The sequence below is a fragment of the Myotis yumanensis genome, unplaced genomic scaffold (genome assembly GCF_028538775.1).
Source record: "Myotis yumanensis isolate MYYU_CA2020_CCGP unplaced genomic scaffold, mMyoYum1.0.hap1 SCAF_15, whole genome shotgun sequence".
NCBI classification, from domain to species: Eukaryota; Metazoa; Chordata; class Mammalia; order Chiroptera; family Vespertilionidae; genus Myotis; species Myotis yumanensis.
Genome location: NW_027223766.1, coordinates 23,092,794 through 23,117,636, shown reverse-complemented (window position 1 = coordinate 23,117,636; position 24,843 = coordinate 23,092,794). Strand labels below are relative to the sequence as shown.

The following is a 24,843-nucleotide window of genomic DNA, read 5'->3' as shown; positions in this document are numbered from 1 at the left end:
AACTACCTGGCTAGGGCCTTAATTTTTGTCTTGATGTATAAAATTTCAGAGCCAAGTTTATCACCAGAATTAGCATTTTAAGTTTTCTGTTTTCCCTCTCATTAAAAAACAAAAATAAAAATCTGGGCTGGTGTTTGAAACAAACTTGGAGTTTATAAGACCTTGTGGCTAGTTCCGTTCAGTCGCTCGGGTTCACAGGATAAGAAGAACTCTGTCTGTGTGCTGTCAAATGAGGACACCACACGGTGACGTAGGTAATTTCCCCACGCGGTTGAGCCCACGGTGGTGTGGCTGCTGGGACTGAGTTGCTGGCTGGCAGGCAGGGCCATCTTGCTGCCGCTGGAGTACGTGCATCATCGTTGCACTGCCTGGGTGTGGGGAACAAAAGGCAGTGTCCTGTTCGGTCCTGCACAGAAGCCGAGGCTGTGGCTCACACATGGTTGACATTGAGGCCCGACTGTCATTCTCTGTGCTCAGGCTTTTCAGAACTTAGGGAAGTGCCCACACCATTGGCATTATCCGTTGTGGATCGTTGCAATACTACTACTACTACTACTACTAGTCGCTCGGTAGACTGAAAACGACTCTTGGCTACCTTTCTTCCTCTAAGAAAGACAGCTTGGGCTAGCTCTTGAACTCGTAAGCGCTCTGATTTGTGTCACCCACACTAGCCTTGTTGATTCAAAGCAATCAGTGTTCATTTATAGCCCTATGGAATCTTCTCATGTAGCTCTTACTCCTCCAGTATTCTGTTTTGTGAAAGGAACCCCAGCTTCCTGACATTTGCACAGAAAATGCTTGTCCGTGCGTTCTCAGACAGAAAGCTAACGGAGCAGTTGCTACTTGTCGTTGCTGGGGAGGAGGGAACAGGCAGCCCTGAGCCTGGCCTGCTGCGTCGATCCTGCAGCTTTTCAACCGTGTTCTCATCTTCCCTCCCTCCCCCTCCCAGAACTCGGAGGCACAAGGTTGCTTTGCAGATATAATGCAGCCATTGGTGCTTAAGTAGAAAGCTGAGCTGGACTCAACGTTTTCAACTGTTTTCTTCAAGGGACTGACATAATGGGTCTAACAGATGATTTTGAGGATCTTATGTAATTATTTTAAAAAGTTCATCTGGTAATAAGAGAATTACTGATAGGCCTGGCCAGTTTTCTCAGTAGTTTTGCATCGGTCTGCAGACGAAAGGGTCGCCGGTTCGATTCCTGGTCAAGGGCACCATACCTCAGTTGCAGGCTCAAACTGGAGGCAACCAATCGATGTATCTCTCTCACATTGATGTTTCTATCTCTCCCTGTTCCTCCCTCCCTCTAAAAAAGTCAATGGAAAAATATCCTCAGGTGAGAATTAAAAAAAAAAAAAGTGAATGACTAATAAAATAGAGATTTATCAGGCCTTAGAATCAACACAGTCATCTGGAATACTTGTTAACAGTGCAGATTTCTCACCCCCACACCAGTTTTACTGCATTAAAATCTCTGTGGGCTGTCTAGAAGCTGAACTTTTATCTAGGTACTTCTGATGTTTTCTAAAGTTTAAAAAGCCACATGTTGAGGCCAATATGTTAGTTACACAGGGAACATACTGTGGAAATAGAAAACAAACACTTAGCAACATGGTAACTCATATTCTTAGAATATTTCTTCTGAATTTGCAAGTGATGTTATTCGTTTTACACATAAATGAGTGAAATGCCAATTAATGTAAAAGGTAAAGCTGGACAAAAGGTCAAGAGCTTGAAAGCAGTCCACTTTAAAGGTGGTGTTAACAGTGATGGAGAGCAGCATGTTTTGCATTTACTTGTTAAAGTTTTCATTACTGCCACAGAATAATCAAAAACTTGTTTTCTGTGTAGTTCTAGTTTATGTGCTACGAAAAGCAAATTGATTTAATATGCATCAGCAACAATTTTGGGGCAACCCATTTCAAGACAGTATTATTTCCCAGGGCATGTGATATGTTGGAAATGAGAATCATCTAAAGCAGCGGTTCTCAACCTGTGGGTCGAGACCCCTTCGGGGATCGAACAACCCTTTCACAGAGGTCGCCTAAATACATCCTGCATATCAGATATTTACATTACAATTCATAACAGTAGCAACATTACAGTTATGAAGTAGCAAAGAAAATAATTTTATGATTGGGGGTCACCACAACATGAGGAACTGTATTAAAGGGTCGCGGCATTAGGAAGGTTGAGAACCACTGATCTAAAGGTAATTTGGTACGTGGGTTACTGCCATCTTTGAGGACTTGGTAGCATAATCCTCCCTAACAGACAGGATGTCAGGTGGAAGGTGGAAGGAAGTCCACACACGGGGCTCTTTTCTCAGCTCTCCTTCTCCCTTCCTTTCGGATTTGTTCCTCACAAACCACCCCATCCTCTTTGATACTTGTCTCCCAGGCCTCGGCACAGAGGCACCATTGGGGTCCTAGGCCTTCCCTCCCATGCGCTCCCAGCTCCTCATTCCTCTTCTTCCTAAACACAGCCTGCACTCGGGGTTTTCACTTTGGCCTTGTCTGGGGGCTAGCTTAGGCCCACAGCTTCAGCTCCATGTGATTAACTCCTAAATCTGTATTTTTATTTTTCGTATCTCCCCCAAACGTCTGTCCTGAATGTTCCCACCTCATCTAAAATCTGAAGTCTTCCTAACACGGCCTTCTTCCTCGGAAGCGTAAGGAGAGCCCGAAACACCAAGCACAGCGCCTTTCCTGACCCTCGGCTCCCCATCTCAAGCCTGCCCTGGTGTCCTCTGTCCCCGGCTTCCTGCATCCAGGCCCTCGCTGCACGGCACGCTCCTTCTCTCAGTGGGAGCAACGTCCTTGTGCCTGGCATCCTTGTTCCTTCTGGTCCGTTGCACCCTCCCTGACACCTGGTTGGCTGCTGGAGCACAGTCCCAGGCCTGCCAGGCCACTGCTGTCATTGTTATTTGTAGTGGAGAGCAGGGCAGTGACCGGTGTGGGGGGAACCCCCTCCCTCTCCTCTGCAGCCGGTGCCTCACCACTCTGACTGTGAGCTTGCCGGGGCTCCTGTCCCTCAGCCCTCCCCTGGGGCACGGCTGCCTGCAGAGAGGGGCCTACCCCAGCTCTGCTCCTCATGGGCCACCATGGGAGAGGCCTCTGTGTGCGGCAGGACCGCATGGGTTCAGTGTTGCGGCTGTGTCTCAGGTGGTGTGAGGTTGCTCTGCACCTGAGGCCTGTCCCCTCCCTGCCTCCTCAGTGACAGGTACCACCCCCTGCTTGGCTGTCTCCCAGCTGTTTCAGAACGTGGGTGGAAGAAGAGGAGGTGAGAGTTAGTCAGTCTGGCCTTCTCAGATCCCATCACCACGTTCCTGGCAGCGATGGGAGCATTTTCCCACTGTAGTGGCATTGTTTTTGATGAGGTACTCTGGGTGCACTATGGGTTAATCTGCTACTTTTGTAGGTCAGTGTGCAGTAATGTCCGTGTTATAATATTGTGCTGGAGAGAAAACGTAAACTAGCAACTGGAATGGTTTTGGGAAGAATCTCTTGCTGAAGTGAGCTGTACTGGAGTGGGTCGTGTTAGCACTGAGCGACCACTCAGTGGCCCTGGAGTCCGGCACACACCTGGCCGGACAGCAGGCGGTCAGGAAGGGGTTAGGGAAAAACGGACCTGTCCAGATTCATGTTAGAGTGAGCTCTGATGCAGGCTAGTTCTAGCGAGGGCTAAACGAATGCAAAGATGTGGCCAGTGATGACAAGGAAAAAATTCAGTAACGTTTTTGGATTTACGTCTCTGAAGAGTAAATGGCAATTTTTGTGTAAGGCTCATAATAATGTTTTCTTTTGTTTTTGTTTTTAGAAACATGTATGTACCTGGTGAAAGTTATTTTATTAACTCCTCTCAAAGATGGAGAAGAAAGAATTATGAGTGTATAGACCTTTAGAATATTCTGGCTATCGTTTCGGTATGACTTTAATGTTTGTGAAGGGGGTGCTTATGTAAAATGATGACTGTGCTAAGGTTCTGTGGGGTATGCTAAGAATATTAACACACAGGTGAGGGTGTGGGACAGAGTGGCACAGTGTGTAAGTGCTAAAAGGTGTGTGATGCTGGCACAGTAGTAGAGACGGTGCGGCCAGTGCAGGGCTTGGCAGTGGAGGAAGAAATTAGGAAGTATGACTTGCACTCTCTTTTGATCAGGTGGAGGAACTGAAAAATGACATGAACAAAATCATGGAGAAACTGTGAGCCAAGGGTTCTGGCAGGAAACAACCCAGAGCAACCTGCAGGGGTCAGGGCAGGGACCTTCACCCCAGTGTCCTCCTAGGGAGAGTGGGAGCGTGGGCAGAGGGACACACCCCGCCTGCCCCCTCCTCCTCTCAGCCTCCTGGGACGCCAGGAGGAGAGGGCCCGGGTGAGGGTGGGCTGTGGCGAAATTGGAAGTTTAGACAGAGTAAGGTCCCGACTTACATTACGTGATGGAAATGGAGTTGAAAGGTTAGTTTGGCAACATGTGATGGATTGCAGTTGAAGAGGGACTAGAGGCAAAATGTCAGAGGCTGTTGAAATAGCCCAGCCCACAGGCAGAGGAGCTCTGACTATGGCAGGGAGAACTGAAGAGGAAAGGAGAGGCAGGGAATGGGCGGGACGAGTAGCCTGTCCTTCGCAGGGCTCCAGCGTGGAGCTGAGAATGGCTTTGAAGAGAACTTAAGTTCCATATTTTGAACTTAGATCGAATTAAAAAAACAGAACACATTTGAGGAGAGTAAGATGTATGAAAAGGTAAAAAAAAAAATCAATTAGAAGGGTTCCAAAATAAAGCTATTTCATGATGAAGTTGTACAATTTGTAAATCAAGATATAGCAAAATATTAAACCTCCAAAAAATATATATAAGCCAGGATCTTACAAAAAATGATTTTGGGATTATTTTCAATGCAGTTTGACTTTTACTTTTGTAAATGTCCTTAGAACATTGACACAGAATAAGAAGACAGAATTCTGTAGAATACTAATATTACTCTTTCAGAGTAAAAACATTACAATGATGATTCGATTAGGAGCATGTAAGAAGGCTACATAAATATAGTTACTACAAATTGAAGTTGATCAGTTTATTCTAGTTCAGCTTTCTTGTGAATGTGTGAATTCCAACATTATGAAGAACTGTCTCATGTTTCATACTTCATTGGCTATGTGTGGGTATGGGTCTGTTAAAAAGACACATCAACATATTCTGTGAGAGAATACAGTAGAGAAACAGTTGCAGCCCAGTAGAAAAGCAGTAAAGGTTATAAGTAAGCAATATATAGAAAAAAATTAATCGCCAATAAACATGAAAATTTCCAAATTATGGAGTAAGAAGAGAAATGCAAATTAAAACTAGATACTTTTCTAATCAAATTAGTGAAGATTTAAAAATAATTTTGTTGCTTCCAGAATATAATGAAACCTGCATACTCTCTGCTGTCCAGAGTTCAGTAAGTACAAATATTTTGGAAATAAATTAGGGAATATATGTATTGAGACCTTTTTAAATGGCTATTCAGTTGTATCAGTCATCTATCCTAAGAAAAACCCTGAAACCCACTCAACTACTATGAATAAGAAATCACGACATTTTTTTCTGACAGTGAGAAATTGAGAATGGTTACATTTGTGCTGTACTCACATGTTAGAATATCATGAGGCATCACAAACCATGTTTTTGGAAAACAAAGATTAAGCACAAAATAATATATTAACTGTGGTTCCAATTTTATAAATATTAAATCAGAAGCATAGGAAGAGAGTAGGAAAAACACAGGGGTGGGTAAAAGTAGATTTATACTAGTAGTTGTATGAGAAATAGAGCTTATTCTTGCATTATTATTTATTAGTTATTGTATTATTTCCTGTACAAACAACTGTGAACCTACTTTTGCCTCACCCTCACTATCACTTTTTAAAATGAGCAGTTTCAGGGAATGGCAATTTCACTTAATTAAAAGCTTTGATCCCAGAGTTAAACAGACCTGGTTTGAATCTCTTCCCAACCCCTTACTAGCTGTGTGACTGGATAAGTGACTTACTAGCTCTATGATGATCAGCAGGTTTTTAAACTTATCTAAGACTCTGTTTCTTCAGCTGTAACTGGGGGGTGCTAACAATACTTACCTCCTGAGCTTGTTTGGATTAGTGCAGCAGTGCATCTAAAGTGCTTCTTCACACAGGGCGTGTTGCATTGCAGCATTCAATAAATGTCATTTTTTTTGAATTGCAGGTGGCTTTTATTTTAATCTTTATTTTTTAATAATTGAAAAATTTTAAACTGAAAGGTACTTTTGTTATCGGGAAAAACTGCAGCAGCCAGTCCAAGATGCCATCTGGTACCTTCTATGGAAAGAAGGACTCTGACAATTCTTCAGTATTTTGTGGTGCAGACAGGTACATTTTAAAAAAAGTAATTTTAATTAGTTATATTTCTGAAACAAATACTCCCAACTTTTCTTTGTAGGATTTTTCTTCTTCTTTTTTTGTATATAACCTAAGCAGTATTTGGCTTATTTTTTTCTATCACAAAGAAATTATTTTCTGGATTTAAAAGCCGCCCCCCCCCTCTTTTTTTTTTTTTTTTTTTTAAGTTTTCTGAAGTCAAAGAAAACAATCACGTTTTTAAAATTTTCTATAGATGAAATCTGAATTTGGTTAATATTAACTGCACATTTAGCACTCAAATTTAAGACATATCTAGTGCTAGCTTCTGTACATCTCACCTAATTGTTTAAATATGTGAGCATGATTTTGATATTTGCGAGTTGGAGGAGAAAACCCTTGAGACTTTCCAGCGTGAGTTAAAAGGCTTAGTGTGTCTTAGAGTCGGTTGATGTGAGCTGGGAGGAAGACTTGAGCATCTGGAACCCTTTCACCTTGCAATGGTGTCTTTCTCATAGAAGAAACACATTTGGGCTGCACACAGGCTGGAGAAATCTCAAGCTACATTTTCTTCACAGGAGGGTAGCAGCTTTGCACTTACAGCAAGATAGCTTCAAAGCCTGGTCTCCTGGAAATGATGCTACCTTTCATTTACCTCAAACATTCTTTATTATATCTTCTGTAGCAAACAGGAGGCTAAGAAAAGGAAAAACAGACAAGTTGTTAAGATTGTTTCCAGTTAATTATGAATAAATGGGTTGATGGTAACATAAAACTTGAAAGCCATAGAACCCCGAATATATGCAAATACATTTTATTGTACTTAGTCAAATCTCAGATCGTACCAATTGTAAGATAGGCCTTATTTCTGATATATTGAAATGTATCAAAAGTATGACTTAGAACCAATGAAATAATGTAGTGAGTCAAAAAACAACAACAAAAAACTTCAGGCCCTGGCCTAGGTTGTGGGTTTGATCCCTGGTCAGGGCACATACAGGAACCAGCCAATGAATGCATAAATAAGTGGCACAACAAATTGATGTCTCTTTTTCTCCTTCCTTCCCTTCTCCTTCACCCCCCCCCCCCAAAAAAAATCAGTTTTAAAAGAACAAACAAACCAACTTCAGCTTGCAGTCATTTGTATTTTTCAGTTTTGTTTCAAAAAGGAGAATCGCCTGAATACATCTGAAATGGGAATTTAAGCCTCTAATCTCTAGCTTTCGCAGCCATATGTTGCTTTAATCACACCTGGTGCCACCTCTGATACACCTTGCTCCGTACGTTGTGAGTTCAGCATTGATGGACTCATGAATCAGGTATTTCAGCATGACTCTGCTTGGCTACTGGGCCTAATATAAGCAGACAGTGGGTGACGTTTTATAGTGTTAATCTGCCAGACTGCTGTCAACACATTGGGTACCATAAAGCAGTGTCACCAAGACTGTTCCACCAGAGTGATGCCAGAATCTATAAAACTCACAGTGAAACAAGAAATGTACTGCTAAGCACTAAAAGCCTGATTTAACAAACAGTCAAGTATATGAGTATAGATTCTGAGCTTAGTATGAGGCTCGTGCCTACGTTGTACATGTGCAAAAGTAGTAAAATCAGTGGTTTTTGTTTATAGGAAGTTTTAAAATCTTATTACTCAGTGATACAAAGCAAGGAAGGGTCGCCTTTAATTTTTTGTATCTAGGATACGTTGAGAGGAATTTGCATAGTGTGAGGCCAGTATAGATAGTGTGAGGCCAGAATAGAAAGCATACAGGGGAGGCAGACTTCTCCAGACACAAATGTAGACCTTTTATAATGATGTCCGAGGTTCCTCCTCCACCAACCACAAAAAAAGAAAAACTTCAGATAAAGTGATAGCAGTGTGAAGATTCATTCCTTAAGTGCATAATCACAGAGCAGATAGCTTGGCATAGAGGCTAAAGCCAAGAGCTCTGGAGTTAGTCAGCCTGGGTTAAAAGCTTAGTTCTAACACTTAACTACTTTGGGGGCGTGGGCAAGTTAATTAATCTTCGTGCCTCAGTTTCCTCACTTACATAAAGAGGTTAATAATAGTACCTCCTTCATTGTCTGGCACATATCAGTCATTCATTAAAATGAGCAGTTACTGCCCTGGCTGGGTAACTCAGTTGGCTAGAGTGTTATCCTGATAACGCCTAGGTTGCAGGTTCAGTTCCTGGTCAGGGCACATAGGAGAATCAACCAATGAATGCATAAATACGTGGGACCACAAATCGATGTTTCTCTTTCTCTCTTTCTCTCTCCTCCCTCTCCCTCTCACCCTCTCTCACCCTCTTTCTCCTCCCTCCTCTCCCTCTTTTTCTCTCTCTAAAATCAATAAAAAAATTTTTAAAAGAGCAGTTGTTAATATTGTCATGGCTTGCTTTGTATCTTCTTTTTAAAAATATATTTTATTGATTTCAGAGAGGAAGGGAAAGGAAGAGAGAGATGGGAGCATCAGTGATGAGAAGGAATCATTGATCTGCTGCCTCCTGCACGCCCCTCCGCTCCCCCCTGCCCCTCACTGGGGACCAAGCCTGCAACCTGGGCATATACCCTTGACTGGAATCGAACCTGGGACTCTTGAGTCTGCAGGTTGATGCTCTATCCACTGAGCAAAACTGGCCAGGGCACTGCTTTGTATCTTAGTAAAGAGAATCTGAAAGTGAGAGGTGTAAAGATTTGAGAGCCTTGGTGTCTGTTAGTATGACTGGAGGTTTCAAATAAAGATGGTAGATAACGCCTTTCTTGGCATCACAGCTGCAACTTGTGAGCAATTAGTTATTAACATCTTGAAAAGAAAAGATGGAAAGTGTGATTATGGCAACTACCTGTAGAACATTTTGCTCGTGATATCTTGGTCAGGGTTTTCTGGATTTCCCCTTGTGTCATGTGGTTAAATGAGGAGTGGTTGCAACATGACAATGTGAATTTAGGTTATAACAAGTGTAGCATGTAATGAAATCTCTGTTTTATCACATAGATTCCTATGTCTTAGCGATATAACCAAATATTGTAATTTCACCAATAAATTATATGACCATCAAGAAGAACTGAGGTGATTTCAAAATTACCAAATATTGATATTTTAACTGTTTTGTTTTTAGACACCTGGGGTGAGCCAGGACAATGTGATAGGTCCTGTTTTATTACAACCCTTCCCCCCCCCGAGGACTAGGATAGCCTTTGGTGCTGTAACCAGCGTCTCCTCTTCCCCATTGCTATGGAATATGTCCCAGCTCCTCTGTTTGCTTCCTAAGAGCCTTCTCTCTACTGTTGGGTGGGGTGGGGGAGGTCATAGAAAACAAGAATAAGAAATAGGGCAGGATTTGAAGGAGCTTACAGCTGAATTAACTTTCATTTCCCCTCCAACCCCATGCTGCACTGACTTCTAGGATCCTCTGTCACATTCTGCTCTCAGCCACGTCATGGGTTAGGTGAAGGGTGAAGTGGGCTTTTTCTGACTTGTGTTTCATAGCTGGAGGTTAGGAGGGAAACTAAATACTGAATTGATACTTGGTGATTGCTTGCCTTAGCCTCTTTCCAACCACATTGGCAGCTTTGCACCTTCACACATTGTGTTAGGACATTTCTGGAAGCGTCCGTCTTATGGTACCAGCCAGTGGCTGTTCTGTAGTAGGTATGTGCTGGCTGACAGGTCATGGGACTTTTCATTTGATGCTCTGCCGAGACTGTGTGTGTGTGTGTGTGTGTATGTGTGTACACACACACACACACATATTAGTATGTATATATATTTTATGAGGCCATGGAGCCTTATTTATTTATTTTGTTAATACTCACTCAAGGATATTTTTCCATCGATTTTTAGAGAGAGTGGAAGGAAGGGGGAGAGAGAGAGAAAGAAACATCAATGTGAGAGGCACATGGATTGGTTGCCTCCCACACTATCCCCGGACCAGGGCCAGGGATCAAGCCTGCAACCGAGGTACATGCCCTTGACTGGGATCGAACCTGGGACCCTTGGGTCTGCAGGCTGACGCTCTATCCACTAAGCCAAACCAGCTACGGTGAGACTGCATATTGACCTAATGAAAACCAAGGTCCCATATGTGTGTCAACTGGAACTAGATGAAGACAGCATCAAACCCAGAGGAGTCAGGACCACAGAATTAGGAGATCTGTGTTGGGCCTACCACAATGAGATGCTGTCATATCAGGTGACCGAATAGTTTTAGAAACTTAAAAATATTGCCAGTGTCAATGCTGGCGAGGTGCCTGTGTAAACAAGTCAGACGGCCTATAAATATGAAAGCTGTCAAATGCTAGCTCTGCTGTCGATAACCATTGGAGGCAGTATCACCTAACAGTTAAGAGCGTGGGTTCTGGAGTTAGAACCTCATTCTCACACACCTCACTGGACCACGTGATCTTAGGGAAGCTACTTACGTTCTCCAGGCTCAGTTTCGGAAGAGACACCAGTGCCTGGCGCACGCACTCTAAGCGGACAGCTGGGATGATAAAGAGGACGATGGGGTTGCAGTTTCCGCACGTCTTTCATTGCCTGAGAAGGCAATCGTTTCCAGAAATGGAGGGCTGGCTTCACAGATTAGAACAATATGTTCATTTGAATTTTGAGCAGAGTGAATTTCGTGAATAATGTATATTAGGGCCGGAAAATAGGCTGATGGAAAGTGAGCACACATATGCATGCAGACATAAACTTGAGGTAATTCAGAATATCTTATGTGATAGGAATAGATCGATAGCTGCAGTTTGACCAGCAGACTTTAGATAAAATAGTTGCAGTTAATGTATCGCTATAAGCAGCAGCCATGTTTTAGTTCGTGGGTGTGTGAGATAGCCAGCACATGTAAAATGCCTACGAGGGAGTACAGTCCTGAGTACTCATCGAAGTCCTGGTGAATGTGGTCATGATAGAAAAGACCACAGCTCAGAGAGCCAGCTTCTCAGACATCCATTCACCTGTAGAAAGTACTATATTCTCAGTATCTTTATTTGAGGACTGCTCCTTTTATTCCCCCAAACAAGTGTAAGTCCCTTACGGCGAAGTAGGTGTTTTCCTCCTCCTATTTTCCGACATAGTTACACTTGGGCATTTGCTTGGGAAAGGATGGGATTTACTCGTTACAGTGGTGAGGTGTTTCTTACCACGAGATCATATTGTGGCTGTTCCACATTTACAGTCATTAGAGCAGGGACTACTTTATTGTATCACAGTTCTTTTGTGTAGCTGTCTATGTAATGGGAGTATTTCTTAGTATGAGTCTCTCTTGGAACAACATTTCTCAGGTCATTACAATTTTTAAAGAGTGTATTTTATTTGGAAAAGTGGGTTTGGCTGAGAAAAAAAATCAACCTGCTCATTTGAAAGCTATTTGGTTTAGCAACAGCTCCTTGTGAACTTGTCAGATATTTTTCACCTTCCTGGGGATTAAAAAAATTTTTTTTGAATTTATTAGGGTGACATTGGTTAATAAAATTACATAGGTTTCAGGTGTACAATTCTGTAATACACCATCTGTATATTGTGTGTTTGCCACCCCAAGTCAGGTCTCCTTCCATCACTCCTTTCCCTCTTTTACCTCTTCCCCACCCCCATTTCCCTCTGGTAATCACCATACTGTTGTCTGTATCTATGAGTTGTTGTTGTTGTGTTTTTTTTTTTTTTTTTTTTTTTTGCTTAATCCCTTCACCTTTTCCACCCAGCCTCGCAGTCTCCCTCCCCTCCCTTCTGATGCTGTCAGCCTGTTCTCTGTATCTATGAGGCTGTTCCTGTTTTGCTTGTTAGTTTATTTTGTTCATTAGATTCCACATTTAAGTGAAATCATATGGTATTTGTCTTTCTCTGACGGGCTTATTTCACTTAGCAGAATACTCTCCAGGTCCACTCGTGCAGTTGCAAAAGGTCTGATTTCCTTATTTCTTTTTTTATGGCCGAGTAGTATTCCAATGTGTAAATGTACCACAGCTCTTTCATCTACTCCTGTACTGATGGGCACTTGGGCTGCTTCCAAATCTTGGCTATTGTAAGTAACCAAGGGTTCCTTTTTCTCTACATCCTTGCTAACACTTGATGATTTATTGATGATAGCCATTCTGACAGGTGTGAGGTGAAGGATATCTCCTTGTGGATATAATTCGTATTTATCTCCTTGTGGTTTTAATTTGTGTTTCTCTGATGTTTAGTGACATTGAGCATCTTTTCATGTCTACTGGCCATTTTATGTACTCTTTGGAGAGAAATGTCTGTTCCTTTTTTGCCCATTTATTAATTGGACTAGAGGCCCAATGCATGAAATTTGTGCAAGGGGCTCGGCCCTCGCAGCCCTGGCTTCATCCGGAAGGTGGTCCAGACGGTTGTCCAGAAGGTCGTTCTGCTGTTCGGTCCAATTAGCATATTAGCTCTTTATTATATAGGATTGTTAGGTTTTTTTTGGTGTTCAGTTTTATAAGTTCTTTATAGATTTTGGTTAATAACCCCTTATCATTGGTGAATATGTTTCCCACTCAGTCAGTTGTCTTTTCATTTTTTGATAGTTCCCTTTGTTGTGCAAAAACTTTTTAGTTTGATGTAGTCTCATTTGTTTATTTTTTCTTTATATCAGAAAAAATATTGCTATGAGAAATGTCTGAGATTTTACTGCCTGTTTTCTTCTAGGATTATTTTGGTTTCTAGTCTAACATTGAAGTCTTTAACCCATTTTGAGTTTATTCTTATGTATGGTGTAAGGAGGTGGTCTAGCTTCATAAAATTTTGCACGTATCTGTCCAATTTTCCCAATACCGTTTATTGAATAGACCTGTGGTCGGCAAACTGCGGCTCGCGAGCCACATGCGGCTCTTTGGCCCTTTGAGTGTGGCTCTTCCACAAAATACCACGTGTGGGTGCACGTACAGTGCGATTGAAACTTCGTGGCCCATGCGCAGAAGTCGGTTTTCGGCCTAGGCGAGTCCATTTTGAAGAAGTACTGTTGATATTTGGCTCTGTTGACTAATGAGTTTGCTGACCACTGGAATAGACCATCTTTACCCCTTGTATGTGCTTGCCTCCTTTGTCAAATATTAATTGACCACAAAGGCATGGGTTTATTTCTGAGCTCTCTATGCGTTCTAATGATCTGTGATGTCTGTTTTTAAAAGCTCCTCCCCCACTCTTTTTGGAGGGAGCCACCCATCACCACTGGATTTCTTTGTAGAGGAAGTTTATCTTGTGGTAGGGTGGTTTTTCTGCCTCTTATCAAATCTTAGCCCTTGGTGTAGGGCTCTGCAGAAAGTAGATGGGGAGTGAAGACCTGTGCTTTCTCTCCTGCAATGTTCGTTTTGGAGGCAGAACAAAATTAAAAAACAAACACCCAGCTTCTCCATTCAATAGTGTTTTGATTTGGAGAATTAATTTCTTTGATTTTATTTTCCTCATCTAAAAAATATGGGCAGAAAATACTTCAGGGGTAGTTGTGAGGATTGTGTGTGTGTGTGTGTGTGTGTGTGTGTGTAGGGAGTATGTAAAGCGCCTAACACAGTGCTCTGTCCATAAGAGGAACTTACACTGTTAGTTACTCCCTCCCACCCCCCTATTTTGATACTTATTTTCTGAATATGGCTATATAATCTGGAAAATACAGGATTTTCCTATTTTAAATAGTACACTTTAAAAAAGGATTTTAAATTGATTTTTAGAGGGAGAGGGTGAGAGAGAAACATCGACGAGCTGCCTCCTGCATGTCCCCCTCCTTGCTCCCCCAATTGGGGATCAAGTCCGAAACCCTGGCATGTGCCCTGACCCGGAATTGAACCGGTAACCTTTCAGTGCATGGGACGATGCCCAACCAACTGAGTCACAAGGGCAGTATTACATTATTTTTTTTTTTAAAGAGGAGGTAACCCTCCTGATATGATTTGTACATAGGTAAATATAGTGGTTGTAGACACATCACACCTTGCTTCTTATAGTTCTTATTTTGGTTTTCTCTTCAACTGAATTGTGCATTTCAACTTTATAGAACAACTGGAATCTATTTAGTGTCCTAACTAAATAAGTATTTTAATGTTAAAACCTCTTAGCAACAAGCTTGTGAGAAGGTAGAGACTGTGGTTTTAGTTGTAAGCTTAAAACAAAATCTCTCTCATCAATCCTTTTCCTATCAAAACGTTTTAGTTGCTGGTGAGTGGAACATAAAAGCAATAAGGGATCAGCTTGTATGCTTAAATTCCTATAAATGGATTCTCCTAGTGAATATCAGTTACCTGTGCACATAGCTAGGGAGTGTGTGTGGCGGGTACCACTTAAGGTTGGTGTGAGCCATTCTTCCTCAGTGAATGTGCATTTCCCCTAACTCTATACAGTGCCTTTGGCCAGTTGACTGGTGATCATGCTGGAATGAAAAGATTCGGGGAGAATGTTAGAATTTCATTGCTTTCTTTTCTCTCATTGTGTAGAGCAGCGGTTCTCAACCTGTGGGTCTCAACCCCTTTGGGGGTGGAATGACCCTTTCACAGGGGTCGCCTAAGACCATTGGAAAACAGATATATAATTACGTATTGTTTTTCTGATTAATCACTATGCTTTTATTATGTTCAATTTGTAACAGTGAAATTGGGGGTCACCACAACATGAGGAACTGTATTAAAGGGTCGCGGCATTAGGAAGGTTGAGAACCACTGGTGTAGAGAAATGCAAGGTAGGGTTGTGTGTAGGAAACAGAAGAAGTAAACAAAACCAACAGAAGGCTATTTATGCTTTCATTTCCTCTCTTATAGTAGATCTTAGAAGCTGTTTTAGGATAAGTTCTTAAAATCCTGTTTGGTTAAAACTCTGTTAATTGAAGTACAGTCTCATCACCCCTTTCCTCCCAGTCCTCCCAAGGAGAAAGACATTCATGATGCTTCAGTAACTAGAACCACTGCTTCAGCTCTCATTTTATTTAGCTGCATAATAACATTAATATTATGTTCCTGTCTTCAAGTGTAAATTGAATATCATATTGTTTCACCTCACCTGCAAGGGCTGTTCCACCAACAGTCTTAACCTTTCTGGTGCCATCTTGGACAACTTCTTCAGAAATTTATTTTCCAAACTGCTTGCTCTCCTGCCTTCATTTGGCCGGTTATTAAGCCTGGTATGTTATTGTTCTGCCTCATCTTTGAAACAGCTCATGACTCCCACCTCTTCCTGTATCTGACTTCATTCTGCCACATTAATCTTGATTCAGGCATGTCTCAGCTCTTGGACCTACAATGTAAAGATTTCACAAACTCTTCCACGCCCCTCTGTCCCAGTTCTTCCTCTGCTCTCCAGCATGGCTCAGCTCCATTCCACTCTTGCCATGCCATGCTCCGAACTGTGCCCAATCAGAGCCTTTTCTCCTGTCCCTCCCCCACCTTTAACATAGTAAACCCAGTCAGAAGAATTTCTCCCTTGAGTTTCCTCAGTGCTCATGTCCTTGATCATATATTTTATCTCACCTCTCCCTAAGGTATTGGCTATAAAATTAGTTGTTTCATGTTTTCTTTATTGATCCAAAAGAGTAATTATGGGTATCTGTGGGCTGGGCACTATGCTGAGTGTTAGAGGTAAGCAAAATTATATCAGGTGCTCAAGGCTAGTGAGAGAGATGGGTATTAATCAAATCACAAAAACACATAAAAGTGCAACTGTAACAATTATTTTTAAAAGAGGAAATGAGGTGCTGTGGTGGGGGTAAGAGGCATTTGACTTAGATGGGAAAAGACTGACTTATCTGAGGAAGGTAAGTGTGAGCTAGGGTCTTCCTGCCTAGAGGCTCAGTAGGTGCACTGGGAGAGCTTGGTCTGTACCCCAAGAATATTGGGGAGCAGTTACTCTGGTTACACTATATGCATAGATTGGAGGGGGCTGGAGATGGTGGGGGAAGATGACCATCCAGTGAGAGGTAACAGTGATTCGATGTAGTGTGGCAGTCGTGGCTACAGACAGAGTGGATGGTGCAGAAAGATTGATTAGATAAAATCAATGTGATTTGATGATAGATTGGATGTGGGGAGCCATAGGAGGGCAAATGTGTCCTGGGTGACTCCCAGGTTTCTGGTTTGTCTAAATGGCTACCTGGGTACCCATGTTTGTGAGGCCACCCTTAGGCCAAAGGGTACCTTTCCTCTCAGGCATGCGGGGTGATTAGTGGAGTATTGGCTGGATATTTACACCACTTGCTTTGCTCAGTTCCTTGTGTAGTGAAAGGACTGTACAGCCATACACTTGACTGTAACAGCCCTGGCTAGTCACCATGATGCAGGCTTACCAGCTTACCAGGAAGGGAGATCAGTCGGCTGCCTCCTGCATGTCCCCTCTGGGGGTCAGCCTGCAACTCAGGTATGTGCCCTGACCAGGAATTGAACGCTGACCTCCTGGTTCATAGGTCAACCTCAACCACTGAGCCCCCCAGGCTTTGGTCCGACTTTCTGCTGCAGTTTTTTTTTTTTTTTTGTAGTTGTTGCTCTGTGTCTGCCTGCATGCTTCCCCCCCCTCCCGCCCCTCAAACCATAGTTTATAGCATTGTTGCAGCTGTAATCCAAAATACATTTTACATCATCCGTGACCCAGGGGATTCCTGGTATCATCCTATCAGGCGAAGGAAAAAGAAACAACACAGAGTAGTAGAGCTTGAAGCCCCGATATTTTGTATGCAGAGCGGTATGCTTACTTTGTTGTCTGTTTCGTAAGACTCTGGTCCAGCGGCTCACATTTTTCTAGAGGTCAGTTTTCCGTTTCCGGGTCAGGTGACCAGAGGGCAGCGGCTCCTGATTAGAACCACTTCTTGGTGATGTTGAGGTGGCTGAGCTGCTTGACAAGTAATCTGTGTGGGGGTGGGGCGGGGAGGGACTGGCAGGTGGCTGGCGTGGCCATGGCCGTACAGGCCACACAGGCCGATGCCCACGCCCACCGATGCCACGCCCACGCGCCAGGCACACCACGCCCACCGATGCCACGCCCACGCGCCAGGCACGCCATTTTGTCCAGTGAGATGACAGCCCCAGAAGTCTGTGGCATGCTTGCTTTTCAGCATTTCTTTACATTCCTGTTTTATTTTTTTCAAGTCTAGGGCTATTTTAATATTTTTTATTAACATTTTTCTGATGTCTATTAGGGGTTAAGGTTTGATTTCTAAAATAGGTAGCTATATTGCACATTCACTAATAAGTAACCTAGGTGCATTTGTACAGCTTGTAAATATTTTGATTAACTTAATAAAATGATGGATTCTCTTAAAGCCAGAGCATCCTATGTATGCTTGCCTAGAACTTAGAATAAAGTTAGAGGAAAGTTGGGATGGTAATAATAGTGTAAATATCACTGAAGCGTATTCATTTTATTCTTGTATCCCCATAGTTGCCAGCAAACAGCCTATGGGAGTAGGTTTATGTTTTGGTTTAATTGAAAATTAGCTAAAAACTCTTCAGTACTTTGTAACTATACTATTATAGTGCTAAATCATGTGTCTTTATTTTATTATTTGCTATTCTGACTAGATTGGGTTTATCAAGAATTTCTTTTTAAAAATATTTTTATTGATTTTAGGGAGGAAGGAAGAGGGAGATAGAAACATTAATCATTGATTGGCTGCCTCCCCGCGCCCCCCCCCCCCACCCCCCACACTGGGGATCTAGCCTGCAACCCTGGCTTGTGCCCTGACCCAGAATTGAACCTGGACCTCCTGGTTCATAGGTCAACACTCAACCACTGAGCCACGCAGGCCAGGCAAGAATTTATTTTTATTCCTAGGACCTAGCACATTATCTCTAGAATCCTACACATGTTTACATTTTTAAATAGAAACTGAACTGTATTTAAGGGTGGAAAGAAACTTTAGTTGCAATTATATCTAATAGCAGTGATAATAGAAAATAGCATTTAAAGAGAAATTCTCATAGAGGAGTTTAAAAGGTATTTAGTAATAATGTGTATAAATTCAAGTGTTTTAAATTTATTAGTAGTGGGTTATTTAAGATTGGAGATTCACATATATAGGTTGGTAGGAATAGTTTTGGAGATGTTTTTAAATCTCAGATTTTAATTCCCTTACTAATGTTTATGATAGAAGTGATTACGAAAATTCACTTTCAATTTTTGGGAAAGAATTCTTCAAATACCAATTTCTTTACATCTTTTTTAGATGAAAGGTTCTCTTTTGTTCATAAAATGGAGAGGAGGGTGGTCAGGATCCTTGAAAGACATTTCAAATATCAAAAATACATGTTCTTTTTTTTTTTTTTTTAAATCTTTATTATTGAAAGTATTACCTATGTCACCCCTTTCCTCCCATTGACCTCTTCTAGCCCACCCCCAAGTCCCCCCCTGCCCCAGGCCTTCACCACCCTATTGTCTGTGTCTATGGGTTATGCATACCAGTATATGCATACAAGTTCTTTGGTTGATCTCTTTGCACCCACCCACCCACCCACCTGCCCTCCCCACTTTCCCTGTACATGTTCTTAATTCACCATAATTCTTGGGTAAACATTTTAATTTTTAAAATTCATTTTTCTTACTGATGATGTTAATTTCAGTGGAAGTATTCTTTTCAATAATACAGAACAAACTCATCCTTGAAGTACTAACCTGGTAGGTGACAGATGCCATGACTGCCATTATATAATCAAGTAATGAGTCAATTGCACCTAAAGTGCACCGTTTGGCTTTTTCTCTCCGCCTTGTGGAAAATGACATCTTTCTTCTTTAGTACCTACGGTAGATACTAAAGTTGGTAAAGTAGCATCCTAACATACAATTGATTTCTTCAAGTTTAAAATCAAGTTTAAAAAACTCAGTGTCTTTTTGTTGAGAACATAGTTTCATTTATTTTTGTTTTTAAAAAAATATATTTTTATTGATTTTAGAGAGAAAGGGAGAGGGAGAGAGAGAGATAGAAACATAAATGATGAGAGAGAATCATTGATCGGCCGCCTCCTGCATGCCCCACACTGAGGATTGAGCACACAACTGGACATGTGCCTGACCAGGAATTGAAACGTGACCTCCTGGTTTATAGGTCAGTGCTCAATCACTGAGTCACACTGTTTCGTTTTTATCTGATCTTCACTTTCTTGACATTGTTTTAGGAACCCTTAATTTTGAGGTGTTTTTAAATTTTGAGGTGATAATTTGTGTCATGGATGATTAGCCTAAAACTTTTAGGATTTAAAAATGGTGCATTTTTCTAAAAATAGACTGAAATGCATATAGCAGTCCCCCCTTATCTGCTGTTTCGCTTTTCATAGTTCAGTTACCTGCAATCAACCTCGGTCCTAAATATTAAATGAAAAATAACAGAAATTTTGTAAGTTTTAAATTGCAAGCCTTTCTAAGTAGCATGATGAAATCTTAGGCGCTCTCGCCGCATCCCTGCGGGGAAGTGAATCACCCATTTGTCCAGCCCATGCTGTAGACGCTCCCCACCCTTTAGTCACTTAGCAGTGGAACTATGAAAAGCTGTTACTGTTTGGCTTTATAATAAAGTGTAAAAATTGAATACTGTTTACCTTGCATTAGGACTTTTACTAATAGACTTATGAACAGTCCCACAAAACAATTTTAAAGGAAAAAATTGCAACTCCTGGGAAAAGAATCTCCGAGGCTCGCTGAATTCCATTTTTGCGTGGATGAGATGAGGTGGTTATAAAGGGGTCCAAAGCAGTTTCAAGGCAAAGTGTGGCAGCCTCATCCGATACAGCTTTTCGGCATAGTGACTTATAATGAGGGTGGGATGTAATTAGAAATTGTCCCTGTCTTTTCTGAGTACTGATGAAAACCATGGCTCAGAGGTTAATTCAAATAATAATTAATATTGGTCTCCGTCAGTACGGGGTGGTAATGAAATCTTTCGTTATTCGATGACTTTGACTTTAAATGTTGAATGAGGAGTGGAAATGGTGTTATTCCTCATAGTAATTGTGGGGAAGCCCAACAACCGAACACATGATGGTAAACTACACAATTCAGAAGGTGTGGAGCACGAAATTTCTTTGTGACCCGTAATCGCCTACAATAGAAGCTTTAACATGACATAGAGATATTACTGTTACTTTATTTCCTAAAGTGATAATCACTCAGAGTGGGACATTAGTAATTGATCTGGCATTGTGGACGGAGGAAGCTTTTCCTGGGCCTCCACAGTTCCTACTGCATGTGGTGTATGTATGTATGTAGTATTACATGACCCGCTAAATCTTAACCAATTATATGTGCACGCTAGTCTAAAGACAAAAACATCAAATAGCTGGTTGACTAGAGAACCTCACCTGTTCTTTTCAACCTTGAAGGTCAGTGATTCTGTAAGACCATGCCCCACATTTACTGAACGTTTTTCATAGCATTGAGGGTTACAAATGAGGTAGAAGATAAATAGTTAATGTAAGGAGATTGTTTGGAAATGCATACAAATCTGTTAGCACAAATCAACTGTGGCTTTACAAAGCTGTCACTGCCAAGTAGAATTGTTTGACTGAAATAGTTTCGGTGGAAGGAAGAGGGTTAGGCAGGAGGGTTTTTAAAAAATATTACAGATGCTTCATTGAGTAACTTGCTCTAAAATCAGTCTTCTTCCTTGAAACATTTGTTGAAGAATCAATATAGCTTAATCTCTGAGGGTTATGTTTGGTATTGTTCCAAGAGGTAGTTTTTACAGGGGAAAGTAACAGAACGAGAGAAGAGGACTCTACACAGTTTGAGAACTCTGAGATGCTTCAAGATGCCCAAATAGCAGACGCTTTTGGCACGCCAATGTAGACAGAGCAGTAGACTAAGCCACCAGGGACTTTTCGCAGGTTCATGAACTCACAGCCAGTCTTATGTCATGCACACACTCAGCTTCTATGGTGTCCTGTGTTATTTAGAAGCAAATATCAGCATATTATTTTATTTTAAAGTATTTCAATGTATATCACTAAAGATTGTATACAATATGTATCCAGCTTAAGTTGCTATATAAGCTTGTGTGAACATTAAAATAAAATCCCCATTGAGGATATGATTTCTACTGATTTTAGAGCGAGAGGAAGGGAGAGGCTGAGGGAGAGAGAAAGGAAGAACATTGATCAGTTGGATGCAGGAGACATGCGGCCTGATTGAGATCGAACCTGCAATCTGGGTATGTGCCCTGACTGGGAATTGAACCCACCACCTTTTGCTCCAACCAACTGAGGAGGGTTTTTGTTTCTTTTTTAAAGTTTAAAGGCAATGCTATATCTAAGGAGTGATTTGTAAGCATGTCTTCTCTGGAATATAGTGGGCGATAGGCAGTTGTTGGACAGTTAGGATCAGTAGGTTTAATTTGATTTCAGGAGCAATCACAATTCTGAAATGAGAATGGCAGGCTCAACATTGGTTTATTTACAAAGGCATTCTCTATCGGGTGTTGGTTTGAAGACCATTTGGAGGCCAGAGGCTTTTGGGGGAGATGGTCAGTGTTGATGAGAAGTTGATATAGAGCTGCTGTTGTTGTATGGGACAAACCAACAGCGATTCTGGGAAAAGAAAGAAAAAGCATCATACCTCCATCAAAGTGACCCTTTCTCCCAAAAGCCTCATCTTCTTACTTCTTTGCTTAACACATTACATCTGCTTCTCACTGCCTTTATACCGGCCAGGAACTGTGACAGAAATTGTGAGGTGACTGCTAAGATTCTCATCCTTTAGCCCCTCCAGGACCCTCTGTCTCGCCCCTCCACCTCCCACTTGACCTCTCTGGTTAGCTGCATTGCCTTCCTTCCCCAGCCTTAAATGATTTGCTCGCTCACCTCACACTCTCTCTGCCTCAGGTGCTGTAAGACCACTCCCTCAGCTTAGAGCCCTGCTCTCCTGCCTTCCCCACCTGGCTGTTTCCCCGCCCTTCCTTAGCCTCAGGGCAACCTGCTTTGGCTGTAGCCCCAGTTAGGCACCTAGGCTGTCAGCCTCCAGCCTGTTCGGCTTCCAGAGCCCTCATCCCACTTGTAATTACGTGTTCCAAGACTGCCTGCGGGAAGACACACACCTCAGAGCTAGAACAGACTTAGCTCCATTCAAGTTGTGCTTGATATGAATGACTGAGTGAATGGAAGGACTTAACAGGCTAGCAAGGGTGGTGGTGGGTGACATTGACGGTGCAAGTGGCATAGTGGGAGGGAACAGGAGGCAAATTCTGGCAGCGACAAAAGGGTCACAGAGAAATATTCTGTCTGAACTATTTGATTTATTGAGTTTATGGGATGCATGTCTCCTGTGATCAGTGAGAAATGTGACTGGAGAAAGACATTAAAATTCTACAGGTTATGTTGAGAAACAGCAGCTACATTGACAACAGTTTTGCCTCCTAAAAGAGATCCCTGTGAATAGTCAACAAGTTGGCTCAACTTTGAAGTGCATTTGTGACTAATAGGGATGGACAAACCATTGCTTTTCTTCTAATTGTATGCATCCTTTAAAGACGCAATTAGACCCTAGCTGAGTGAGGGAACTTTCCAGCTTGTTTGGTAAAGAGAGCTTCCTGACCTCACGCTGCAGATGCATTCATGCTAGCGAGTTCGTGGGTGCACATGAGCGTTTGAAACGCCCTAGAACAAGGGGTCTCCATTTTCCATATATGGTAACACTCTGTCTAAAAAAAAAAAAGGAAAACAAACAGCCACATGATATAATGGAAGAAACCCTAAACTTGGGAAGGAAATGTAGGCTGCTGTTTTGGTTTGAACACTACTATATATGGACACAACACGTACTCGTTGGAGCCTCATTCCTGCAGTCATAAAAGGTGTTAACACCGACCCTTCTTATCCTGCCTCCTAGGTCTGTGGTGCAAAGTGAGATGGCGAGGACAGGGCTCTCCCACCTCAGCTTGGCTCTGAGAACCTTTCACACTGTGGCCTTGGAGGGAAACGGTGGAATCCTGGGACCCCTCTGTCTTGTGTGCTGCGTCATGTTTATCCTTGGGACCTTTTGGCTCTGCCTGCAGAGTGTGCAGACTAGGACAGCTTCTCTCTCCACTTCTGCCACCCTGCCCAGGGGGCCCCTGCCTCCCACTGGTGTGGCTGCAGTTGCTCCTGTAATGCTCTCCCAGTCTGCCCTCTACCTTCCGTCTTTCAGACCGAGCAGAGGGTCGAAGCTGAGTCAGATCACACCCCTGCCCTGAAAGCCTCCTTGGCCCCCTCAGGTAGAACCACAGTCCTCACCGAGGCTGCAGACCTGCACCGCCGCCTGTGGGTGCCTGGGATCCAGGAGCTCCTCTCTCTCTGCTGCAGCTTTTTCCAGACCCGCAAGTTCCTGAACTTCAGAGGCCTTTTTCCTGCGAGGTCCCCGCACCTCCCACTTTAAAATGGCACTTCTTCCTCCAAACTTCCTGTCCGCGCCCCCGCCCCCCCCGCCCCGCCCTGTAGTGTTTCTCTTGTTTGCCCTTCAGTTATTTACTTCTACTAGTTTACTTATTTTCTCAGTTCCAGTCTCTTCTCACTAGAATGCAGTTTAGCTCCATGAAGGAACAAGCTGTTTCTGTGATGTTGACTGATGTGGCCCCAGTGCCCACAACAGTGTGTGATATGTGACAGGTGCTCACATTTTGACGGTGGGAACATATGAGTAAAAATTGGTTGTGTAAAAGTATATGTGAGGGGAAATGTCACCAGTTTGCATCTTTGTAGTACACCTTTTTTTTTCTTGGCATGATACAGCACATGAAGCTTTATGGAAGGTAGTGAATTTTGTTATATGGTAGTGGCTTTCAGAAATTAGACATCTCTGCTGTTTGAGATGGCCAAAAAAGCAACTGAAGTAGCAAATTAGATTTTTCCTATTTAGGTGTAGGGTAAGTCAGCCTTTTTTGGCCAGAGGAATGCATGGGCAGTGGTGTGTCTTTCCCCAGGCATTCCCTTGGGCACTGTCCTCAACCCCAGCATTGTTCCTGCTCACCTAGGAGGAAATCAGGGCTGAGTGAGAATTAATAACCCAGCCAGGGTTACCAGCTGGCAGAACGTGGATGGATCAATTTGACACAGGAAAAAAGAATTGTAATAAACTATATTTCTAACATCTGGCTGATTATAACTCTGTTTATTCTAAAATATTCACATCATAAAACATGGATAGTGTAGAAAGTGAAAGCTCCACCTCCCATAAACTCTGGAACGGTAAGTATTCCTCTAGGCTTTTTGGTGAGAGAAAAGTTTTGATGGTGGGAACATATTATAGATATGTAACTTTTTTTGTTTCTGAATATTGCGGCTAATCTTTTCATATCAATACGTAGAGCTCTGCTTTGTCTTTTCAAATAGTTCAAATGACGACTCCAATTCCAAGTAACTTCATTTACTTCAGGCCGTTTCCAGGGTTTTACTATTGAAATGGTGCTGCTGTAAAGATGAGCCCTTTACCTACATCTCCGTGCACCTTTAGGGTACATTCCTGGAAAGGGGGGGGTCGGGGTCTCAGCTGTGTTCGCCTTCTACATGGTGCGTGCTGTTGGGTTGTC

General features: G+C 42.4%; 1 protein-coding gene across 2 annotated transcripts in view; it reads left to right on the top strand.

Annotated features, from left to right (window-relative positions):
• The window catches only part of CHD7 (chromodomain helicase DNA binding protein 7), a 179,682-nt gene that overhangs the window by 11,220 nt on the left and 143,619 nt on the right, over positions 1-24,843 (top strand). The window lies entirely within an intron of this gene.